Raw genomic sequence first — 22,562 nt, 5'->3', positions numbered from 1 at the left:
TTCGATTGATGAAAAATTGGTTCCATGACGACTTATGTTTATTTTGGTATGGGTGGACAGAGGACACCGAGACTCGACCAACACACTAAACCCGATCTTTCTACGACTATTTGTTCAAAAGTTACGAGTGATCAAAATTTTGGAGGGTGGGCTAACTTCTTACCTCTTGACCTCAGGACCACCAAAACTTGGTATACGTATTCTACACCTCCAAAATCGACAGGGCGGGGGGTATCTAACGATACCAGGATGGGGGTGTTTTTCGATACATTTTTTAGATAACTCTTACCATTTTCGAGATATTTGCAATTTAAGATTTTTTAACGCTGTGGACTTGGAAAATTTTCGATTGATGAAAAAAATTGGTTCCATGACGACCTATGTTTTTTTTGGTATGGGTGGACAGAGGACACCGAGACTCGACCGACACACTAAACCCGACCTCTCTACGCGTACTCTACGTCACCAAGAAAAAATCGACAAGAGGAGATTTTTCGATAACTCTTATTGTTTGCAAAATACTTAGGTTTTTTCTTTTTGATAGACGACAACGACGGAGTCATCAATGAGTAAACGTCTGAACTCGGTGAACAAGTCAACTTCTGCAAACATTCCCCGAGTGTGCGTGCGTGTGTGTATATGTGACGTCGACCTGTTAAGAATGTCACGTCAATAATACTATAGTTCAAATCACAAACCCTGACACCTTCTGTAAACAAAACCACCTGCATGCAGAAAGCATTGCAAACTCATAGAAGTAAAATAATCCACACGAAAATCCAGCGTTGTTACAGGATTTATTACGTAAGGTAAAACAATGGCAAATTTGTAGTATGGGATACGCTGCCGCAAATGACGTCTCACTTTAAACCCAATGCTTTTTCTTTTGTACTTATTGCTTCACCTTTATGATTAACTCTTTGCACCAGTAATCAGTTCCCATAAATTTGGCTTTTTTTTTTTTGCATTCGAATTGAATATATTTTACTTGCATCTCTTTAGACAAAATGATATAACATGGTAATGTATATTTCTAAGGATGATATAGATAGGAGTGTATTTGAAATTTGTTTGTAGATTTTATGTAAATTGTATCTTATGTAAATAAAATATATAATGGGCATAAACAGCCATATGCAATGCTGTAAGTCCAATAAATATATTGATAATGATGACAAAGAAAGTTAGTAAATTTATTGCGGTTGGAAACTTTGACAAGCATCCTAATAACGATTTTTGTTTCGCCAAATAGAGTGCACTTCGTAAAATAACTTGGTGACATGGCAAGGCAAGATAAGTGTGAACATTTTGTAGTAATATGCATTGTAACTTTCAATGAGCTTAGAGATTTGTGTACATAATAATATTTTATAACATTGGTTATTTTCTAAAAATAATCATGTGAACAGCAAGGAAGTAGTGCAACTTAGTAATATTGCCTGACTTATCCTTAGAAAAATAACATGCCGAGTTCTGTGCGTGCGGGAAGGTCTCAGTGTTCTCCGAACTTGTTTTCAAAACACCAGCAAGGACAGCCTTTGAAAAGGGGTGAGAAACAGATTCTACTCAATATTTATGTAACGTTCTGTCAGTGGTATCCTGAGAAACCAGTAAATGAAGTGGCTAAGTTGGTATCCCAGTGCAGTGGTGTGTCAGTGTCTGCAGTTTTAAGGGTTATGAACAGTGTTGCCAGGTCTACTGATTTCGCAGGAGATTTACTGATTTTCAGCACGATCTACTGATCTCCTGACAAGTTTCAGGAAAATGTGGAAATCTCCTGATTTTTTGCTTCCTAAAATATTTATAATGAACAATTATTTTAAAAAATCGAAACTTGATTTAAAATTTACATATTCAGCTGATGGAATGCAAAGACCCATGAATATTGCGCAGAGAGAGAGAGAGAGAGAGGTGGGGGAGGATGGTCATACCAGGCTTGATGACACTGGGAAAGACGTGCGGCTTCTTGAGCCCTTTGTGCATTGGGAACTCCAAGGCGGGTGTCCTAATTTTCCCTATTGAGGTTTTTGTCAAAGGGAAGGAAACTGGTAACAACAAAATACCAATGTTGCCACCCGCACATACGAACAAGTATTCAGTGTTATGGTAGTGTTTATTGCAAATGCTAGAAACAGGTTCAGGTTTTTAACTCTGATAAACAAAAGGGAGTCCACATTACGAATGCAGTCAAAGGTTATGGTTACAAAAGCTCTTAGTAAACTGTCGATTGATTGATTTGGTTTATTTTACTTCGCATTTCTGCCACTTTTGGCTAATCGCGAAGACGAGGATGAGTGATGATATGATGAAATTGATGTAGGGACAACCATGCCCTGGCCGAGATTCGATCCCGAGACGGGATCCCTGATGTCATAGCTCTGTGCTAGCCACTCAGCCACGGAGGTCGGCTTAGTAGACTGCTGTTGCAGAGTTATACGTCGCAGTTTTATTTTTCCTTAATCATCTCTTAACTTAGAAATAATAGTTCATGTTTTCATAGCGTTGTTTTTTTTAAAGTTATTTCTGAGGGTAACTACTACTACAATTGCTCTTATGTCCCTTTATACTCAGTCAATACTGTGACGGTAGAAGAATAAATCTGCGACTTGTCTGATACTGGGCCCCGGGTTCGAATCCCGGACTGGGACTGGGATATTTCGGGGGTTCAGGCATGATAGCCCTTCTCCATTACCATGCTTTGAATGTGTTGTTAAAAAAGTGTGGTCTTTCTTATATCCTGTAACTTTGGCTAGTTTTAAAGAAAAGCAATCTATGGTGTTATCAGGTAGAATATTTAAAAAATATATCCCTGAATGCGTAGTGGCTGAAGCTCTAGTCCTAGTTAATACAAAAATCACGAAATGTTTTCATAAACTTTTAAACGCCAAGTACGTAAATCACAACTTATTATAGAATATTTGTGAGAGATGAACAGAAAATCGAGGTCGCATTTTTTCCAGTAATGTCACTGCTTTTTGCAATGTGTAGGGGCAGTGTCGGCGATTAGGGGGGCCATCCTTGCACCCCCCTCAGTTTTGGCACCCGATCATCACCACTGGTTGGGGAAAACTTTACCTTTACCTTTCGTGAATTAAGGTGGTGGTGTTATCGTACCCCTTGAAGTGCAAATTCATAATAAAATTTGTATTAACATAACATTAATAAATTTATCTTTTGACTTCTAAAATTAATAATTAACGTTCAATAATAATAGTGGAAAGCTTTCCCCACTCTACCTCCCCCCCAGAACGTTGATAATCCGCTATTATTAGTTCTTCTGATTTTTTAAGCAGATCTCCTGATTTTTCAGGGGACGATCTCCCGATTTTTAAAAATCTGACCTGGCAACTCTGGTTATGAAAGAGAGAATGACCGGGAGAGTAACAATGTATGCGGCTGCATATTCGTCTGAAGTTTTGAGAGCGGGTTCTCACATTCAGAGGCTCTTATATAAAATGAATAGGTGCGGCGAACTATGAGTGTAACAGCAGATGATTGCGGTCATGGATCAGCTGACGCGGAGTAATACATCGAATCGGTGAGACCGTTTGTTTACAGAAGGTGTCAGGGTTTGTGATTTAGACCTTAGCTTGGATATGTCATAACCTTCTTTTTTTTATAGAGAAAAGAGAGAGAGAGAGAGAGGGTCATGTAACTGGTGATTTGCTTGGCTAAGGGGAATTTTCTGAGAATTCTTTCCATTCCAAAAATTCTTTGTATATGTGTGTGTGTGTGTGTGTGTGTGTGTGTGTGGAGATTGATGCGCTTATGTATGTGTGTAAACATTAAGGCATTGACTTGTTAAGAATGTTACATTAATAAAAATGTTATGCTTTTTTTTTCTCTATAAAAAAGAGAAATTTGTGTTGATTGTTTGGTTAAAAAGAATTTCCTAATTATTTGTTTTGTCACAAGAATTGTTTGCATTCCAAACATTCCTAAGTGTTTGCATAAAGATTGATACACTTACAGCTATATATGTGCATTAACTTGTTAAGAATATCACATCAATAATACCGGCTCGGAAATGTCATGTCCTCTTCCTCTATAGAAGGTCATATAAAATGTGCTAATTGGTTGGCTAAGGGGGATTTCCTGATTAGTAAATTGAGGTTATAAATACGTACGTATAAAGGTTTTGCTAATATGGAATACTAAAGCTCAGTACTTGGCTCTCTCAGGGATTCGAATTCTATTAGGTTAAACAGCATAGAAATTTCACAGCAAGAATTCTCATATTTACTGACGATATTCTTAACAACCTGTGTTGTGATTCCACTATAAACTGTATACAAAATATGCAGTCCCTAGAATGAGATGGACGAGGCTTATGAACCTCGACCTATACAGTTGTACAATCTGGCAATGAATGGATGTTTTTTTTTATTAAGCATAGCAGAGTGTTTTCGCTTATTTTAATATCAGGCAACAATGTTAGAAAGTGGCCCCCAAGAATACAATTTAAAATCACTAATGTGATATGAATCTTTTTTACTTGAGTGTATTTGAATATGAAAGTGAGGTACTTTGAATAATTGAGGAGAACAATCACAAATAAGCTTGCAACGGTATTGGGAGGGGTCACGAGTTCAAACTTCAGACGATTTCTGTTAATCTGCTAAGGCGATATCAGTACGAAAATTTGTAAAAAAGAAGAGGCAATTTTGGCTAATGGCAACGATGAGGATGAATAATGATAATTATGATGAAATTGATGTGTGGCACTTAGAAAACAAAACTTCAAAGTGTATTGCACCAACAGCTACCCCCTCCCCAAATACAAGGCAGTTAACAGAGGTGTATATTTGTTGGTTTACGACTTTGAGGGCTTAAGTTAAAGTTACTATGTTTACCTATAGCTGTACATATTAAAAAAAAAGAAATGACCTGAGCAATAAAATATAACAATACTCATTCTGGCTTTTTGTCGGATGACGTAGTGGTAACGTTGTTGCAATCCCACACCCTGATGGCGTATAGACTTAAATGTTTTGCATAACATGAAATATTGTTAATGGGAATGTGTTGTTTCTAATGTTCAATATAGAAAGCAGATAACAGGAAAAAAAAGAAGAATAAGAAATGTTGCAGGTAGATACGGAGCCTCAACCCAAACACATATATGATCAGACAGGATGTCAACAATGCATTTATAACTAATATGTGATTATTCAAAAATTGAAATAGTACAGTGGGAAACAATCAACTAACTAACTCTCTAGGCTTTTTAAACCCGAAGAGAGCAAATACAAGCACAAGTGTAAATAATTAAATAAGTTACAAGGGGGTGAGACATGGTTCGAATTTTTTAATCTAGGTATGGATGCAGACAGGTACTAAGTTTTGTGTGTGGACACAATTGATAACGGAAAAATCCTCTTCAACACAATAACATAGTGGTAATGTTGGTTTTGCCTTGTTCCCATCGATAACATAGTGGTTACACGAAAGAAAAAAAAAATGAAAACACTGTCCCCTATTTGGAAATACTTCTCGAAATTATTCAACCACTTTTTTTTTGCTCTTCCTATCTTCGTAATCAAATGAATTCGTTGAATATGTAGAATATGGTAGGATATATTTTAAAATGTTAGAAGCTATTTGTTATGGTATTTTTTTCTCTTTCTCTTTCTCTCTACTCTTTCTTAAATTTTCATCATCATAGTTAAAATTAATCCAAGAGAAAATATATATTTTGTGTTGACATGGTAAACATGCAATAAAAAATGCATGATCAATAGTTAAGGTCAAGAGCTGAATAAACAGTGAGGGTGATACACGCAAGCTTCCAGCTGTGTGATTAGTACAAAATTGAGAGATGGAAGGCTTTTGTTGCTAAACCTTCGGGTTTAAGAAGGCAAAAGAATTAGTTGGTTAATACGGAGCTAATTAGGAACTGGCATCCTCGAAGCTCCATGCTGCAAGCCTGAAGTTTAACCTAATAGAATTCAAATCCCTGAGAGAGCCAAGTACTGAGCTTTAGCATTCCATATTAGCAAAACCTTTATACGTACGTATTTATAACCTCAATTTACTAATCAGGAAATCCCCCTTAGCCAACCAATTAGCACATTTTATATGACCTTCTATAGAGGAAGAGGACATGACATTTCCGAGCCGGTATTATTGATGTGATATTCTTAACAAGTTAATGCACATACCCATACAGCACAACATGGTTTCAGATATGTTACGGATACGTAACTCTTGAAACATTGTAACATTGCAGCAACATTGCGAAACATTACTGTGATGTTTCAGGTATGTTTCAGCAATGTAAAAATGTCCGCGAATCTAACATAACATTCGTAATGTTACAGAAACATGTCAGTGCAACATTACAGAAACGTGTCAATGTAACATTGCAGAAACATGTCAGTGTAACATTACAGATAAATTTCCGTACAGTTTTGTGATATTTCAGTTACATTACAGTGATATTATTTCACATTATTGTTATATTGAATGGAATCAGTACTGTATTCATAAATGGCATATTTGAGGGGGGTTTGGGGTTAAACCCCCTTCAAAAATTATTACAATATTTACTTGTAAATAATTTCCTGAAAATAGAATTCACAGTATTTCTTTTAAAATCAAGTATTGTGATGCTGTGAAAGTGCCAGAGGTCTTGGGTTTGAAACCTCATTAGGCATGATGATTAATATTTATTTTATCTCCCATCAATTGACCACATATCTCAATTAATCTAGTCAGGAGAAAAAGTGCATAAAATTGCCGATTATGCATTCGTTCATGTCAGACAAAGCTAGAGTTAAAAAAAAAAAACTTTAGACACCTCAAAAGAAAATATGAAACATTAAATTGGTAATCATCATTAATACCTTCAATTGTTTACTAAGGAATAGAGTTTTACATGCAATAACAAAGCTCTTTGTGGTTTGCTGTGCCACGTCACAAGGAAGGTTGGATTGAGGGTGATGTTATCAGCATCATGCTCCAGTCACTTTTCGCCCACTTTACCAATTGATGATAGACTGGAAGCATGTAAACATTTTACTAAATATTAAAATTTACTTTGTGCATTGTGTCACTTTACGATGAAAAATCTTGTACAATAAGGTATATTCTATATATTAATTACAAAAGAATGAACAGATAATTTGAGCATATCATCCCAAATAAAAATTCAAAATTAATGTAACAGTTAAACTGCAAACTTGCATGTTTGTAATTTACCACCACCTTGTACATAGCTATTGTGAATTATTTACACCATTTAGATTCTAATAATATTGGTTTTGAAACATGCATTATTCTGGAAACATCTGAGATACCTTATTGGATACTTTCTGGAGATCATGCAGAGTGACCTACAAGTTACCTGAATTGGCAGTCTATACATTTGATAAGAATATCCTACATACTTACATAATTGGAGAAATTGACCACAAAGTTGGCAACCGTTAAGTATGCCGTGCCACCCCAAGGTCAGCGGAGCCATGGATTATTATTATTAAAAGAATCAGTAAAAAATAAAAACTTGGAAAACTATCAGTTCACAAGAAAAAAGAGCAAAATGGACACAAGCTAAACTTGGGCAATTTTTGGGAACTAACAATATAAATAAGAATTGAACAATAACAGCAAATCAAAGTTTAAAAATTGATTAAATGTGTTTTGACATTCTCTATAATCTTGAAAATGTGCAGTATCAGAGGTTGTGCTTGCCAGTCAGAATTATCAATGCTATTACTGTTTCTTGTGAGAAATTTCCATTGTCTTGTTGCTTCAAAGATGTTCTACGATTTCCTACATTACCATTTCTTCATGAAAACAATTTTACATAGATTTCCTAACTTATACCAAAACATTTCAAAATGAGAACATGCAAGACATGATTTTTGAATGATTTATATTATATCTTTCATTGACTTTCAAATGGTTGTGCTAGGCTAGGTTCGTCAGTTTCAGAATACACTGTGAGAAATATAAATAAGAACCTTGCAGTGAAGGGATCCCAAGTTCAATACCATGTGAAGGCACATTGCACAGTGGTTGGAATCCCACTTTAAATTGCAGGTCTACTCCCGATTAGCCTATCTGCACATTAAGTGGACTTCAAACAACAATTCACACATGAAACAAATATAAAAGGATAAGTATTATCAAAGGAATATATATTTTTTCACAAAAGAGTCTTTATTTTTTTGTCTAAATACATTTTTTTGTTCAGTTGAAATTTCTGCAGACCACACTCAGACAGCCTCAGTGGAACAACATTCAGTTTTACCTGTAAAGAGAATAATGTCATGTAACATCAATTCTGAATTAGCATTCTGTGGGCAGAAATATCATTTAAAGAAACAAAATTTTGCATAAGGTCATTCCACATCAGACATCAGTTCAACCAGACCACGGTACCCATAATCTGAAATTTTCATGAAACTCGGCATATTTAATAATACTTTCATGGTGGTGAGAAACCATAGTTTTTCGCTCTAAGTTGTTCAGTAATTCCTCTTTCTTCCATTACCAAAGCCTCCAAGTGTGAGCTGCACTGTCCTGGAAGAAAAATTCTAGCTCCCTTACAAATTATTCAAACTTCTTTGAAATTTCACAACATTACCAAAATAATAGAAAGAAAATATGACAACGTATCACATTCACATTTTTGTACACCAATAAATTAGTAAAACATTACCAGATTTTAGGGCAAAAACAATGTTTACTACAATTTCGATTTTTCTTAGGTTTGATATATCATCTATCTAGCCCAGAAATAAAATAGATGGTGATTCATTCCTCCTCTGCTTTTTTTTAATGACTACCGGATTTTATACTTTTCACATTAACTCTTAAGAATCTAGATATCATTGAAGCACATTTTTTGGAGTATAAAATTTTAAATAGCGTTTTCATGGATGCCAGGAACGCAGGGCATGGAAGGAAAAGCCAAACTGGTGCCTTACTACTGGACCACCAGATCCACTTGGCAATTGGACAATATCTTCACTACTTGAGAAGCGGTTGGAAAACTATGAAGTGCTTTTTGTTGAAAATGGCTGGCTAGTGCATGCTAGTACCTTGGTATATCAGTAGCTATAATGTGCTCAAACACTACACAAAGTCTCATCCTAAACCGATCAAATCTAAAAATTGTACTACAAGTTACATTCCTCGTTAATTTTATTCCATGTATTAAAAAGTTATAGTAGTATTCAACTACTTTTTAAGATGTGTCTTTGTCATAGTAAATGTAAATAAACTAATATTAGTAATTATAAAGGTAAGAACAAAACATTCATGTTTGACCACAGGATGTTTTCAGGTAGGGCCAAGCACTGATTTTTTTTTCAAAAGGGAGGTGGGAGGCATATTTTCTCCATAATAGTGTCACTCCCTGAAAGAAACACAGTCAATTCAAAGTTATCATATTTCTGCAATATCCTTTTAATAATTCATTCAAATGACTGTGACTGAAATAAAATTATATGGGTGAAGTATGAAATTTTAAGGTGACACCTTCCTGGCATCCATGAAAACCTTATTTAAAATTGTATACTCCAAAAATTGATTCTGTGATATCTAGATTCTTAGAGATAATTTGAAAACTATAAAATGTGATATACTTTTTTTAAAAAATCACAGAAGGAATGAAAACACCATCAATTTTATTTCTGTGTAAGTTAGATTATATATATGAAACTTTACTTTAAAAATATTTGAGTTGGTGTTGCAACTTTCCCTTTAAAAAAATCGAAATTCTAGTAAACCTTGCTTTTGGGCCAAAACCAGGTAATATTTTACTAATATACTGGAATATGAATGTCACATTTTTCTCTGAAATCTATATTCTTCGGTTAACGTTGTGAAATCTCAAAACACATTATATAATTTGAAGAGCGACAGAATTTTTTTTCTTCTAGGACACTGCAGCTCGCACTGGAAAGTTTGGGAATGGAATAAAAGAAAAGGAATAACTAAAAGTTGAAGGGGTCATAATTCAAGGTAAATACCAAAAAAATCATGTGGTTTCTCACCACAATGAAAGATGAAATGTGCTGAGTTTCATTAAAATTGAGGATCATAAGTTCTCAAACCCCTTTTGTTGGTAGAAACCCTCCAATGGTGGTTGTATGACCATTTTAGAAAAAAACAACCTTATTAGTACATGTTTCTAGATATCAGAAACAATGTTCAAAAATATTTATTGTCTTTATTTCTCCTGGAACATCCTTTTTCCAACATTACAAAGGTGTTTTTTTTCTCATGTAGCAAATTACGGAAACCTTAATATCTCAAAAATCAGTAAAGCTAGAGACCTAAAACAAAATTCATTCTGTAGTTAATGAATCATACTTTCTATGTTATTCAAGTATGTTTTGCTCAAAATTGCATCCTAAGAACAAAAATTAAGGTGGTAATTTGGGTAACAAGACAGTGCCCACGGTGGCTCAGTTGGTAACGTGTCTGACTACCATGCTAAAGGTCCCGGGTTCGATCCCCGGCCGGTTCAAATCCGGGAACTTTTCTATACCGCGTTTGTTAAAACCTGTCCCGGTTCCCGCGCTAGTTGCTCCCTGTCTTTTCTCGGTGCTGGGGAAAGTCAAAGCCAGGCAGCCAATTAAAATACGCAACGTAGCAACAGTGTCTACGTAAGCGCCTCTCTTCTGGCTTTCATTCGCTCCTCGCTGCCCAGCAGACGATTTTTTCCTCGTTTCTCATTGGCACCGAAACTGTTGAGCGCTCCCTAGCGCGGGAAGCGGGACAGGTTCTACCAAACGCGGTATAACGGTGGAAGCAGCCCCAGCCCCCTCCCAGCGTCGAATAACATGGGTACCGGGGGGTAAAGGCGGTCAGGGGCATGATGCTGATCACATCACCCCCACTCACGACCAGGTCAAGAAACATGGCCATTTATGGAATTTTGACAGATTCGGTTTTAAATATCTCAGATGGGTCCTTTTGAAAAATTCTGAAATTTGGCATGGAGGAAGCCCTGCATGAACCTAACTCACAGTAAAAATCCCAACTTTTAGACTCAACTTGTTTGGTAAATATGACATAACATATGCGATCTAATTTGTGACATTGGTGTGTAATGTTAAGCCACATGTATACCTAGAATAATGAATGAAGCATTTCCTTTTTCTTTTTTAAAGTTGGGCTTAAAAAATCAGAAAATATAGTAACATAGGATTTTAATAGTTGACTTACCAGAAATTAAAATTACAAGGTATGACAATTGAAGATCTGTGAAATCCGTCAACTTCTACATGAGCAAAAAAAGTCACGGGCAATTGTTGGAAAAATGGCTGGCCCAGGAGAACTAAATACAATATTTTTTTGGGATATTGTTTTTAATATCTACAAACATGTATTAACATTTGTACTAAAAATGATTTTTTTTTCTAAAATGGTCATGCAACCAATTACTTGGTTGGTTTGACATGGAATGACCCAGAATTGACATGAAACTATCCTTGAGTAAAATAAAAGCAAGCCATATATTTGAACTTCTGCAACCCATATCTGTTCTACAGGGCTACAAAATATTTTTACATTTCAGTCTTAATAAATACATTGTGTGTTTGTTTGTTGCAGCCAACTGATAAGAGGACATGATAGAAATATGAGCAAAAGCATTCTTATGCCTCGCTAGGGCTTCTAACCAAAGGCCACTTTTTATTAACCAAAAATACCTTTGTTCATCACAGTTTAAGACAGAATATCGCACAAATTTCCATGGAGTGGTTAGCACATTGCACTGCAATGATAGGTGTTCCAGGTTAGAATCCCAGCCTGGCCGTGGCTGAACTGCATCCATGAATAAAGAATTTCTAATAATAATAATAATCTTTTAATTTAATCTTTACAATTAACAAAAATGTGGCAGAAAAGTAAAGTAATATAAACCAAATCAATCAATCATCACCGGGGGTCGGTAGATAGGCCTTGGTCCTCACGGGCTGTTGCGCCACGGGTTATTACTATTTGGAAAATAAGTTTGCATTTCATTTCATTTTACGAAAAGAAAGAAAATAAGGTATGACTGAAGACGACCGGACCCCTCTCAGATTTTCTTCATATTTGGCATACTTACTAATTTGAGGCCTGCTAATGATGAATCTGAAGTTAAAATTTGTCGGAAACGTCTAGAAATTGCAAAATAATTGTGAATTATTGACGCTAGCCCCACAAACCATTGACGTGTGGTTAGGTTAGGCAAACATAGTTAAAATTTCATGTCGTGGTAGTATCAGGATCTAGCAATTGCAAAATAATTGCGATCCATTGACATGTGGTTAGGTTAGTTTCAGTTAGGTTAGGCAAACATAGTTAAAATTTGGTGTCGTGGTAGTAACAGGAATATATATATTTTGCTTGTGAAACAAAAAATTTTGCAAAAATCGACGGTTACCAGCCCGAAAACTAAAATTTCATGTCGTGGTAGTATCAGGATCTAGCAATTGCAAAATAATTGCGATCCATTGACATGTGGTTAGGTTAGTTTCAGTTAGGTTAGGCAAACATAGTTAAAATTTGGTGTCGTGGTAGTAACAGGAATATATATATTTTGCTTGTGAAACAAAAAATTTTGCAAAAATCGACGGTTACCAGCCCGAAAACTAAAATTTCATGTCGTGGTAGTATCAGGATCTAGCAATTGCAAAATAATTGCGATCCATTGACATGTGGTTAGGTTAGTTTCAGTTAGGTTAGGCAAACATAGTTAAAATTTGGTGTCGTGGTAGTAACAGGAATATATATATTTTGCTTGTGAAACAAAAAATTTTGCAAAAATCGACGGTTACCAGCCCGAAAACTAATGCCTTATTTTAGCTTATTTTGCAATTCTAGACGTTTCCGACAACTTTTAACTTTAGATTCGTGATTTGGAGGCCTCAATTAGAGAGTATGCCAAATATGAAGAAAATCTGAGAGGGGTCCGGTCATCTTCAATCGTTCGGAAAATAACTACTGTGTTTACACTTGGCAAATATGGGTGGGGGGAGAGTTTTGCTAAGATTTCTTGCTATCTTTGACTTTACATGAATATTGTGGCTAGTGGCAGATATAAAAAAGGTGCTGATGCCATCACTGTACATTATGGAGTATATAATGGGAGATTACACTTTGAAACAAGCACAATAATGAATCCAGCAATGTGTAATTTCTACATGTTAATTTGGATCATCAACATAATGTTTTTTATGACTCCTTGAGCTAAAAAAATACAAATTAGCCCATCACAGAACGTTATTACTTACTTGTTTTCTCTGTCTAGCCAAGTTTGTCCTGCACAAGCCACAACATCAGACACCTCTTGCTCTTTAGTATTTGGCTGGTGTTGGCAAACAGTGCCTAGAAGAAAAAAATCATAAATTGTATAAGGAATAATTCATTTGTATGCAAACTGAAATGCAAAATTTTCCATAATTTGAACCCGTTGACTAAGCAAGTAGAAAATATTGCATTTCACATAAACTACTTATAAAATTACAGAACAGTAAAATAAAACATTCTAGAAGTCTGACAATACTTCCAGTGCCTGCATAAGATACCATACTGCTACGCCAACACAAAATATAAAATGAGTGAAACATGCTGCTTATCCATTGCTGATTAACATGTATCTCTCATAACTAATAAAGAAGTCATAAAAAAGGTTCTAGCTGAATCACCTGGCAAAGCTAGTCACTCTATTATAATATACACTGTGTCCAGTCATGGCATGTGTCACTTTCAGAGGATTGCAGTCATTTAAACCAGTACCACATCTACTTTGTTTACAATTGCACTTCAATGTACATGGGCTATTTATTATTGAAGGGTTTAGCCACCAAATGAGAGCTGAACTAGTAAGAATTGAGTTTCAGAAGTAATTTAAAATTTGGCTGTAACTATTTTCACCAAGTGGTGAGAATACTCATGGAACTCTTTCACCAGGTTGTGAGAATAGCAGGAAGTACTGAAGACCAGAAATCACATTATAAGGTGTTGGAAGGGTAATGGTTCCGAATGTTTAATGATTTTTTTCAGTTTCATAGGAAGATTAAGTATTGCAAAATTGTAGAATTTATTGTTACAATAAATTTGAACCCTAGTGAAAGTAATTACCACTGTTTGGAATTTCAAAGTGCAACTCATTAGCAAATAAATAAAATCACGAAAAAAGTACCTTACGCAAGCATTTGTCAACAAGGCATTTTTCATTTGGAACACTTAGAGCTATAAATGGCCCACCCAACCTAACCACAAAAGCATTTAGAGGCGTTTTTTGAAAACTAAAGAGCCCTAAACCTTACTTGCCTAACTTTATTAAGAAACCCCTTTGCATCATGCACACATGGCAGTAGTAGTCCGTAATCAAGATGGTAGTAAACAAATGGCTGATTGCAATTGAGAAGTACATGTAAGTGAAACATTAATCTCAAAGCAAAAACACAGAAAGTGATTGCTATAACTCTGAAGTACATGTGTAAACAGACATTGAACCATGAAAAAAATGCCTGTGTACCATAATGAAATTGTAATTAAACAATTGGAACTAGGACCAAACCATTTATGAATGTAATATTATCTTCATCACGTGATACACTAGTCCATACACGATACATTTTTCCAACTGCATGGTGTGGAAGTAAAAAAGTAATGATCGCCTGCATGTAAACACACACCAATGTAATCTTTATACCCACCAATAACTAAAGAATGTGTGTGACAGTGTAACAGGCCAGGTCAGGTCAGGTCAGAGATTATTCGCATGCACAGATTAAAACCTGGTGAAACAACTCTAAGCTAGCTTCACTAGTCACTCTGTCAAAATTTTACTTAGGTGGATGCTGTATATTCCATATTTAGATCAAATTCTGATTACATAAGTTTACAATAATGTGACAATTATATTTTGAAGCAATGTAATCACAGAGTTGGGAAAAGTATTTCTTGTGTGCATTGCTGATTTAAGGTAAATTATCGCAATCACAAACACAAAAATTAGCAAATAAATTTAAAAAAAAATATTGTTTCTGTTACTTGTTCTTTCACCCACTTCAAGCTGTGGTAATTGTAATGCAGCAACATTTCATTGCGTCCTGTAAAATTAGAATCTGAATTATAGGAGCACCATGTAAATCATGCTGTGATCTTCAGTAGTAGCCTGTTCGCTAAGACTCGAGCTACAATCCACACAGCTAAAAAAAAATTGCACGTGACAATGCTGCAGCCTTCGATTTACGTATCGAAATCGCAGAATGAATTTGTAGAAACGTATTTCTTATTAGATAAAAACTACTAACGTAACAACGTACTTAGTTCAAAGTATTCTACGCTTCTTCACTATGCACAGGGAGGTGAGAAACTTTTTTAAGAGGGCAAGTTTTGTACAAAATGAGGAAGGTGGTAATTATAATGTAACCGAAAAATGATACATTTTCAGCAACAAGTACTTTCCGTCTCTTCCATTCAATGTATTTTCGGTATACTATAAATGTGCACTGCTTATAGGTAAGCACTTTATTCCCTGTTATTTTAGTTTCATGAGGTGCGAGAAGTTCCATGCTTCTTCACATCATGTATTTTCAATTAAACAAACAAGACGAAATACTTCTTTAAACACTGGTTTGATAACGCCTGCCTTGTTTCCACTCACGTTCTCACACACGTTACGCAACACAGATTAAGTATAACACAATTAAACACACTTTGGTATTAATAATATTCAACTTACCACTCAATAAACAACATTATTCTTCATAAGATGTGCACGACTCCCGGTTAGCATTGAACGTAAACACAACATGGCCGCCTCAGAAAATTTCCCGGATGGCCGATGATGACTGAATCCAACGTTGCAATGTCTCCGAGACGTTCCAGAAACTAGACAATGAAACGATAACATTGCAATGTTTCAGAAACAAAACTGGGACTTCATGTGATGCTTTCTGTAACGTCAACGCGAAACCAGAATGTTAGAAACGTATATGAAAGATTGCAATATTTCTGAAATATGTCTGAAACTTGGTGTGCTGTATGGGTATATAGCTGTAAGTGTATCAATCTTTATGCAAACACTTAGGAATGTTTGGAATGCAAACAATTCTTGTGACAAAACAAATAATTAGGAAATTCTTTTTAACCAAACAATCAACACAAATTTCTCTTTTTTATAGAGAAAAAAAAAGCATAACATTTTTATTAATGTAACATTCTTAACAAGTCAATGCCTTAATGTTTACACACATACATAAGCGCATCAATCTCCACACACACACACACACACATATACAAAGAATATTTGGAATGGAAAGAATTCTCAGAAAATTCCCCTTAGCCAAGCAAATCACCAGTTACATGACCCTCTCTCTCTCTCTCTCTCTTTTCTCTATAAAAAAAAGAAGGTTATGACATATCCAAGCTAAGGTCTAAATCACAAACCCTGACACCTTCTGTAAACAAACGGTCTCACCGATTCGATGTATCACTCCGCGTCAGCTGATCCATGACCGCAATCATCTGCTGTTACACTCATAGTTCGCCGCACCTATTCATTTTATATAAGAGCCTCTGAATGTGAGAACCCGCTCTCAAAACTTCAGACGAATATGCAGCCGCATACATTGTTACTCTCCCGGTCATTCTCTCTTTCATAACCCTTAAAACTGCAGACACTGACACACCACTGAACTGGGATACCAACTTAGCCACTTCATTTACTGGTTTCTCAGGATACCACTGACAGAACGTTACATACATATTGAGTAGAATCTGTTTCTCACCCCTTTTCAAAGGCTGTCCTTGCTGGTGTTTTGAAAACAAGTTCGGAGAACACTGAGACCTTCCCGCACGCACAGAACTCGGCATGTTATTTTTCTAAGGATAAGTCAGGCAATATTACTAAGTTGCACTACTTCCTTGCTGTTCACATGATTATTTTTAGAAAATAACCAATGTTATAAAATATTATTATGTACACAAATCTCTAAGCTCATTGAAAGTTACAATGCATATTACTACAAAATGTTCACACTTATCTTGCCTTGCCATGTCACCAAGTTATTTTACGAAGTGCACTCTATTTGGCGAAACAAAAATCGTTATTAGGATGCTTGTCAAAGTTTCCAACCGCAATAAATTTACTAACTTTCTTTGTCATCATTATCAATATATTTATTGGACTTACAGCATTGCATATGGCTGTTTATGCCCATTATATATTTTATTTACATAAGATACAATTTACATAAAATCTACAAACAAATTTCAAATACACTCCTATCTATATCATCCTTAGAAATATACATTACCATGTTATATCATTTTGTCTAAAGAGATGCAAGTAAAATATATTCAATTCGAATGCAAAAAAAAAAAAGCCAAATTTATGGGAACTGTGTCGGTCGAGTCTCGGTGTCCTCTGTCCACCAATACCAAAATAAACATAGGTCGTCATGGAACCAATTTTTTTCATCAATCGAAAATTTTCTAAGTCCACAGTGTTAAAAAAATCTTAAATTGCAAATATCTCGAAAATGGTAAGAGTTATCTAAAAAATATATCGAAAAACACTCCCATCCTGGTATCGTTAGATACCCCCCCTGTCGATTTTGGAGGTGTAGAATACGTGTACCAAGTTTTGGTGGTCCTGGGGTCAAGGGGTAAGAAGTTAGCCCACCTCCCAAAAACTTTGATCACTCGTAATTTTTGAACGAATAGTCGTAGAAAGGTCGGGTTTAGTGCGTCGGTCGAGTCTCGGTGTCCTCTGTCCTCCCATACCAAAATAAACATAGGTCGTCATGGAACCAATTTTTCATCAATCGAAAATTTTCCAAGTCCAGCGTTAAATTGCAAATATCTCGAAAACGGTAAGAGTTATCGAAAAAATATATCGAAAAACACCCCCATCCTGGTATCGTTAGATACCCCCCCCCCCTGTCGATTTTGGAGGTGTAGAATACGTATACCAAGTTTTGGTGGTCCTGAGGTCAAGAGGTAAGAAGTTAGCCCACCCTCCAAAATTTTGATCACTCTTAACTTTTGAACAAATAGTCGTAGAAAGATCGGGTTTAGTGTGTTGGTCGAGTCTCGGTGTCCTCTGTCCACCCATACCAAAATAAACATAGGTCGTCATGGAACCAATTTTTCATCAATCGAAAATTTTCCAAGTTCAGCGTTAAATTGCAAATATCTCGAATTTTTGACAAACAGAGGTGTCCCATAGGATCTTTGAGAAAAAAAAAACACGTGAAACTCTACAGAGGTGGGGTTATCTATAACCGCAGCCGTTAGAACCTTTACTTTTTTGGTTGGGCACCACGCACCCTGGCGAGGTTATAGAGGCCAGGAATCCTAAAAAAAACAATTATTATTTTGTTTGCTTGCGTCACAATACGGAAATAATGAGAGGCACGCACGCGCATATGTGTGTGTGTGTGTGGCACATCGTTCGCGAGAGGTTTACAAAGATAATGATATATAAACATGGTCCCGGACTAGGAAAATTACGATAAGGTGCATTCATCCTTCAAGGATGAGAAAGTGCATTTACTCGTACCGGCTTTTTCTGCGCTGTAAAACATCGTCAGGCGCGGAACATGGAGAGAAAGTAAGTTTTTGAGGTTTTGATGAAATTTTCGTAGGTTGGCAACACTGTGGCTCACTTCAGTGAGTTTTTGAAGTTTTGGTGCTGTTTTCTACGCTGTGAAACATCGTCAGCGCAATAAATGAGGCATGGAACGTGGAGAGAAAGTGAGTTTTTGAGGTATTTTTGAACCTCAATTAATGGCTGTCAACCGGGGCACCTCCACTACTCACAACACTATATATTCACCTTCGTGAATTCTCTTTACAATCGTGGCCCCACGTTAAGAGCACCAAAAACTTTATGCAACGTCCACCCACGCAGAGCTCTGCACCACTGTGCAGGAGTACTGGTACTGGCTGCGTTCAACACGCTAAACACTGCAGTTGGGTGGTCGGCAAAAGTTTACCCACATGTGCTAACTAATTCAGTCGCAGTACAAATATTCAGAAATATCTCAGGGCTTGCTGGGTGTAAAGAAAGATTAAACCAGGTTTATATATATATATCTATAAAGTTTATTATAATCAGAACACAAAGATGTCCGTTAGCACACGAGTCTTTACCTGTATCCCTTACGTGCTTTTACTTGTACCACCTTTAGACTCGAAGAGAAAAAAAGGTGGGGAACAGGGAACATCCAATTCATTCCTCGCAGTGAGGCGCCAATGGGGAGTATGGGGACCTAATTTTATTTAGGGCCTGGTCGCCACAGTCGTCACGGGTTTCCCTGAAAGAGAGAGTAGGTTGAGCGTAGTACCGCCAACCACAGCTGGGAATTGGCCGAAACCAATCGGTACCCCGAATAACGGGCGCTGGGTAAAAGGATCAAAGGATTGCCGCAACACCCCCCTGCGTTAGCGGGGAATTGGCGAGCCAACCCATGTCTCCTATGCAGGGACGGCAGGTTAAAAAGGAATGGTCCGGGGTGCTCACAGACTAGCCAGGCAGGTAGAACCTGAGCACCTATCAGCCGAAGCCATTGGACAAGGTAGGTAGGTTGCAGCTAGGCTCTTCTTCTTCTTTCCACTTCCTTCTGGAATGGCTTCTATTCTTCAGGCTGGGAGGCCGATTAACCCTGGAAGTTTGCCCATTGACTTCAGGGAGCCAACTGAACTCCGGGCCTCGCTGCGCTGGCTTTATACTCGCGGACGGCGCATTGGTGGTGAAAATTTTAACTACCAGTATGCGTTGCTAACTCATTTTTTAACATATTGCACCCTTCATACTGAGAAACATCCAACAAGTGACATTAAGAAAACACTAGTGGGGAAAATCACTAGTTGCACGTGTCAATATAAACTAAAACTGTGTGCATTCAGACAATACAATTGATTGAGCCTCGCAGGACTCTTCAATGAATTTGAACAGTATAAATGACAATAAATGATAACATTCACTGAATACGCCGACCACGGAAGGTCGAAGCTAATAAACGTAGAGGTGGATCCGTTAACGTTTTCAGAATAGAGCGACCATGCAGGGTCGAAGCTAATAAACATACAGGTGGATCCGTTAACACTTTTAAACTAAAAGTGTACACTTCGCAGGGACTTTTAGCATGCACTCTTTATCCAAACCTTCTTAACAAAATACAATATTGTTAGCCTCGCAGGGTCATTAAATGTGGCGACCAGGCAGGGTCGTTACAGTCAGCATTTGTTTAGTGGCTATCTCTCACTGTGAAGTTGTTTGCATGCTGTTAAAATCTGGCACTTTAGATAAAGATAGGATAAAAACATTGCTTCACTTTATAATTATTTCTGAAATACAATATATATGTGGTACCCGAAGCATTAGTCTATGTATTCTTATTATCAGCATACTTAATGGAGTTGTTCTGCATTAAAACATGAAGTTTGTACCCTCAACCTTAATGAAGTTTGAGGGACGTCAATTGTTGAAATCAAGTAAAGGATCCATACTGGCAGAGTTCCATTTGTTTTAACTTCAGGAAAATGGAAAGAAAATGGAGAAGCAGAAATATAGAGTAGGAATTGGTACTAAGAGAACAGCTACACACATGTCTAACAGCACAAAGGCAGCAAGGAGTGTGTTTCACTGATACTTTTGCGCAACAGGCGGCTTCAATTCACATTCATGAACTTTCAACTACCAGAGAGAAATTACCAATGGAATTTTATTAAGTTCATGCGTACTGTTGATATCAACAGAAAGGATTAGAATGAAGTAACTGCAACAAGTTCTACCATGAACAGCAAGTATACATGCCAGATGATGTGACATGAATGTTTTCCGGTTCATGATAACATTGACAATTTAATTGCAACAACAAAATAATTTCATAAAAATCTCATTTCCACAGATAGACAGATAGTTGATTTTCATTGTATTTGTTTAAACTTCAGTTTAAGATCAACACAAAATATTATGTTTACAGTTGGTTGTCGAATACATTATATTATCACATTACTCACTGCTGTAGAAATATACATCATTGTTTTGCATAACTGCGATTAAATAAATACGGACGATGTTCCATTGCTTCTCCTTTCCTTCACCCAAGTCAGAAACACATGTTACACTTTCAGCATCACTTTCTCTTCACCAGAGAATAGAAATAAGTAGCATTCAGTACCTTGACGCTTCTATTCGATAATCAATTTCAATAGCATGTGCTCTTGGATTGGTCGACAGTCGATCACGAAATATTTTTGTTAGAACCGCTACTATTTAAATTTTTTGGACGGTAGCCACGAATGCAAGAAGCAGCATAACGCGTACTCTGGTGTCACTTCTTTTAAACATGGCATTCTGGGAGTTGTTCGAGTTTCATTTGATCGTGTACAGGTAGTTTTAAGACTTAACTTTATTTCATTTTTGTTATTTAGCATTGCCTTTCTGCCATTTTTATCTAATTGTAATGATAAGATTGAGTGATGATGATGAAACTGATGAAGAGACATTCACAAAGAGCACAGATGTCCAGGATGGGACTCGAACCCAGGACCCCCGGCATCGTAGCATGTTGTGCTAACCATTCTGCCACACCAGACCAAGACATTCTTGCAATTCACAAAGATGAAGGTGCCCAAGGTAAGAAATTTGAGAACAGATTGAAATGTTTTGGGAAAGGAGTATTAGATATTCATCATGATTGATGAATTCAATTAGAATGCTTAATTTCTTTGGACTGACAAATCAGATTATATTTAACACATATTACCTGAAAGAAGTAAAGAAAATGAAAACTTGTCCTTTAATAAAAAATAATTCTTTATTTTCCTTATCCCTGTTAGTCTGTCTTATACCATTTGCAACATAATAAAAATGCACAATAAATCCTTTGGTGATTGTGCGTAAGGTTAGCCCTTCTTGCAAATATGAACTGTTGTACATTATTCTTGACACTGACATTATTTACACACACATACCAATATATAAAACTACATTATCTTTGGCATTTTAAATGAAATTCTTTACATAAATCCCATTACAGCATATACGATACAGTACATATATAAGAAAGAGATGTAAAGAATACTAAGCATAAAGATATGGAAATCTGTATCATGACTATGACATACATAGAGTAATGGCTCACTTAGCAAGAAACAGAAATGATGGCATAGGATGATAAAGCTCTAAAAATATATGAAAGCATTATATTCCTCATTAAAATGGCACCAGTGTATAATTAGATATTTATTCACAAGACAAATAAAGTTTTAGATGGAAGCAATTCCTGAATATTTCAGCTATGATATATCAATTAATCCTGTTTAAATACATACTTGAAAGCATGTACAATGCAGATATGGAACATTTGTAGCTCCCAAATTTCCTCACAATGGTAGGTGGCCACCAGTTCCACAAACTGGCCAAAATATCAGGAGAAAAGTTGTTATCAGTGCTCCTCCCGTAGCCCAAGCCCAATACCTTAGAGTGCACAAACTCTTGTATTCATTGTAGATTAGGCACACACAGGAGTTGTACTACATAGAAATTTTCAGCGGGTTCGAGCCCTGGTCGAGCCTGCTTTTTTCGCTGAAAA

At 36.4% G+C, this 22,562-nt stretch overlaps 1 long non-coding RNA gene across 1 annotated transcript; it reads right to left on the bottom strand.

The window, feature by feature from the left end:
- Positions 1-7,913: 7,913 nt before the first annotated feature.
- Positions 7,914-16,003, bottom strand: LOC145983354 (uncharacterized). The gene is made up of 3 exons (XR_014441238.1): positions 15,698-16,003; positions 13,236-13,329; positions 7,914-8,254 (listed from the first exon to the last, which is right to left on the bottom strand). It is a non-coding gene; the product is annotated as an uncharacterized LOC145983354 (long non-coding RNA).
- Between the last annotated feature and the right edge of the window lie 6,559 nt (positions 16,004-22,562).

This window comes from Lepisma saccharinum, unplaced genomic scaffold (assembly GCF_977018435.1).
Source record: "Lepisma saccharinum unplaced genomic scaffold, izLepSacc3.1 HAP1_SCAFFOLD_856, whole genome shotgun sequence".
Taxonomy (NCBI): Eukaryota; Metazoa; Arthropoda; class Insecta; order Zygentoma; family Lepismatidae; genus Lepisma; species Lepisma saccharinum.
Note: the sequence above shows the minus strand (reverse complement) of the source record. Positions and strands in the feature narration are given on the sequence as shown.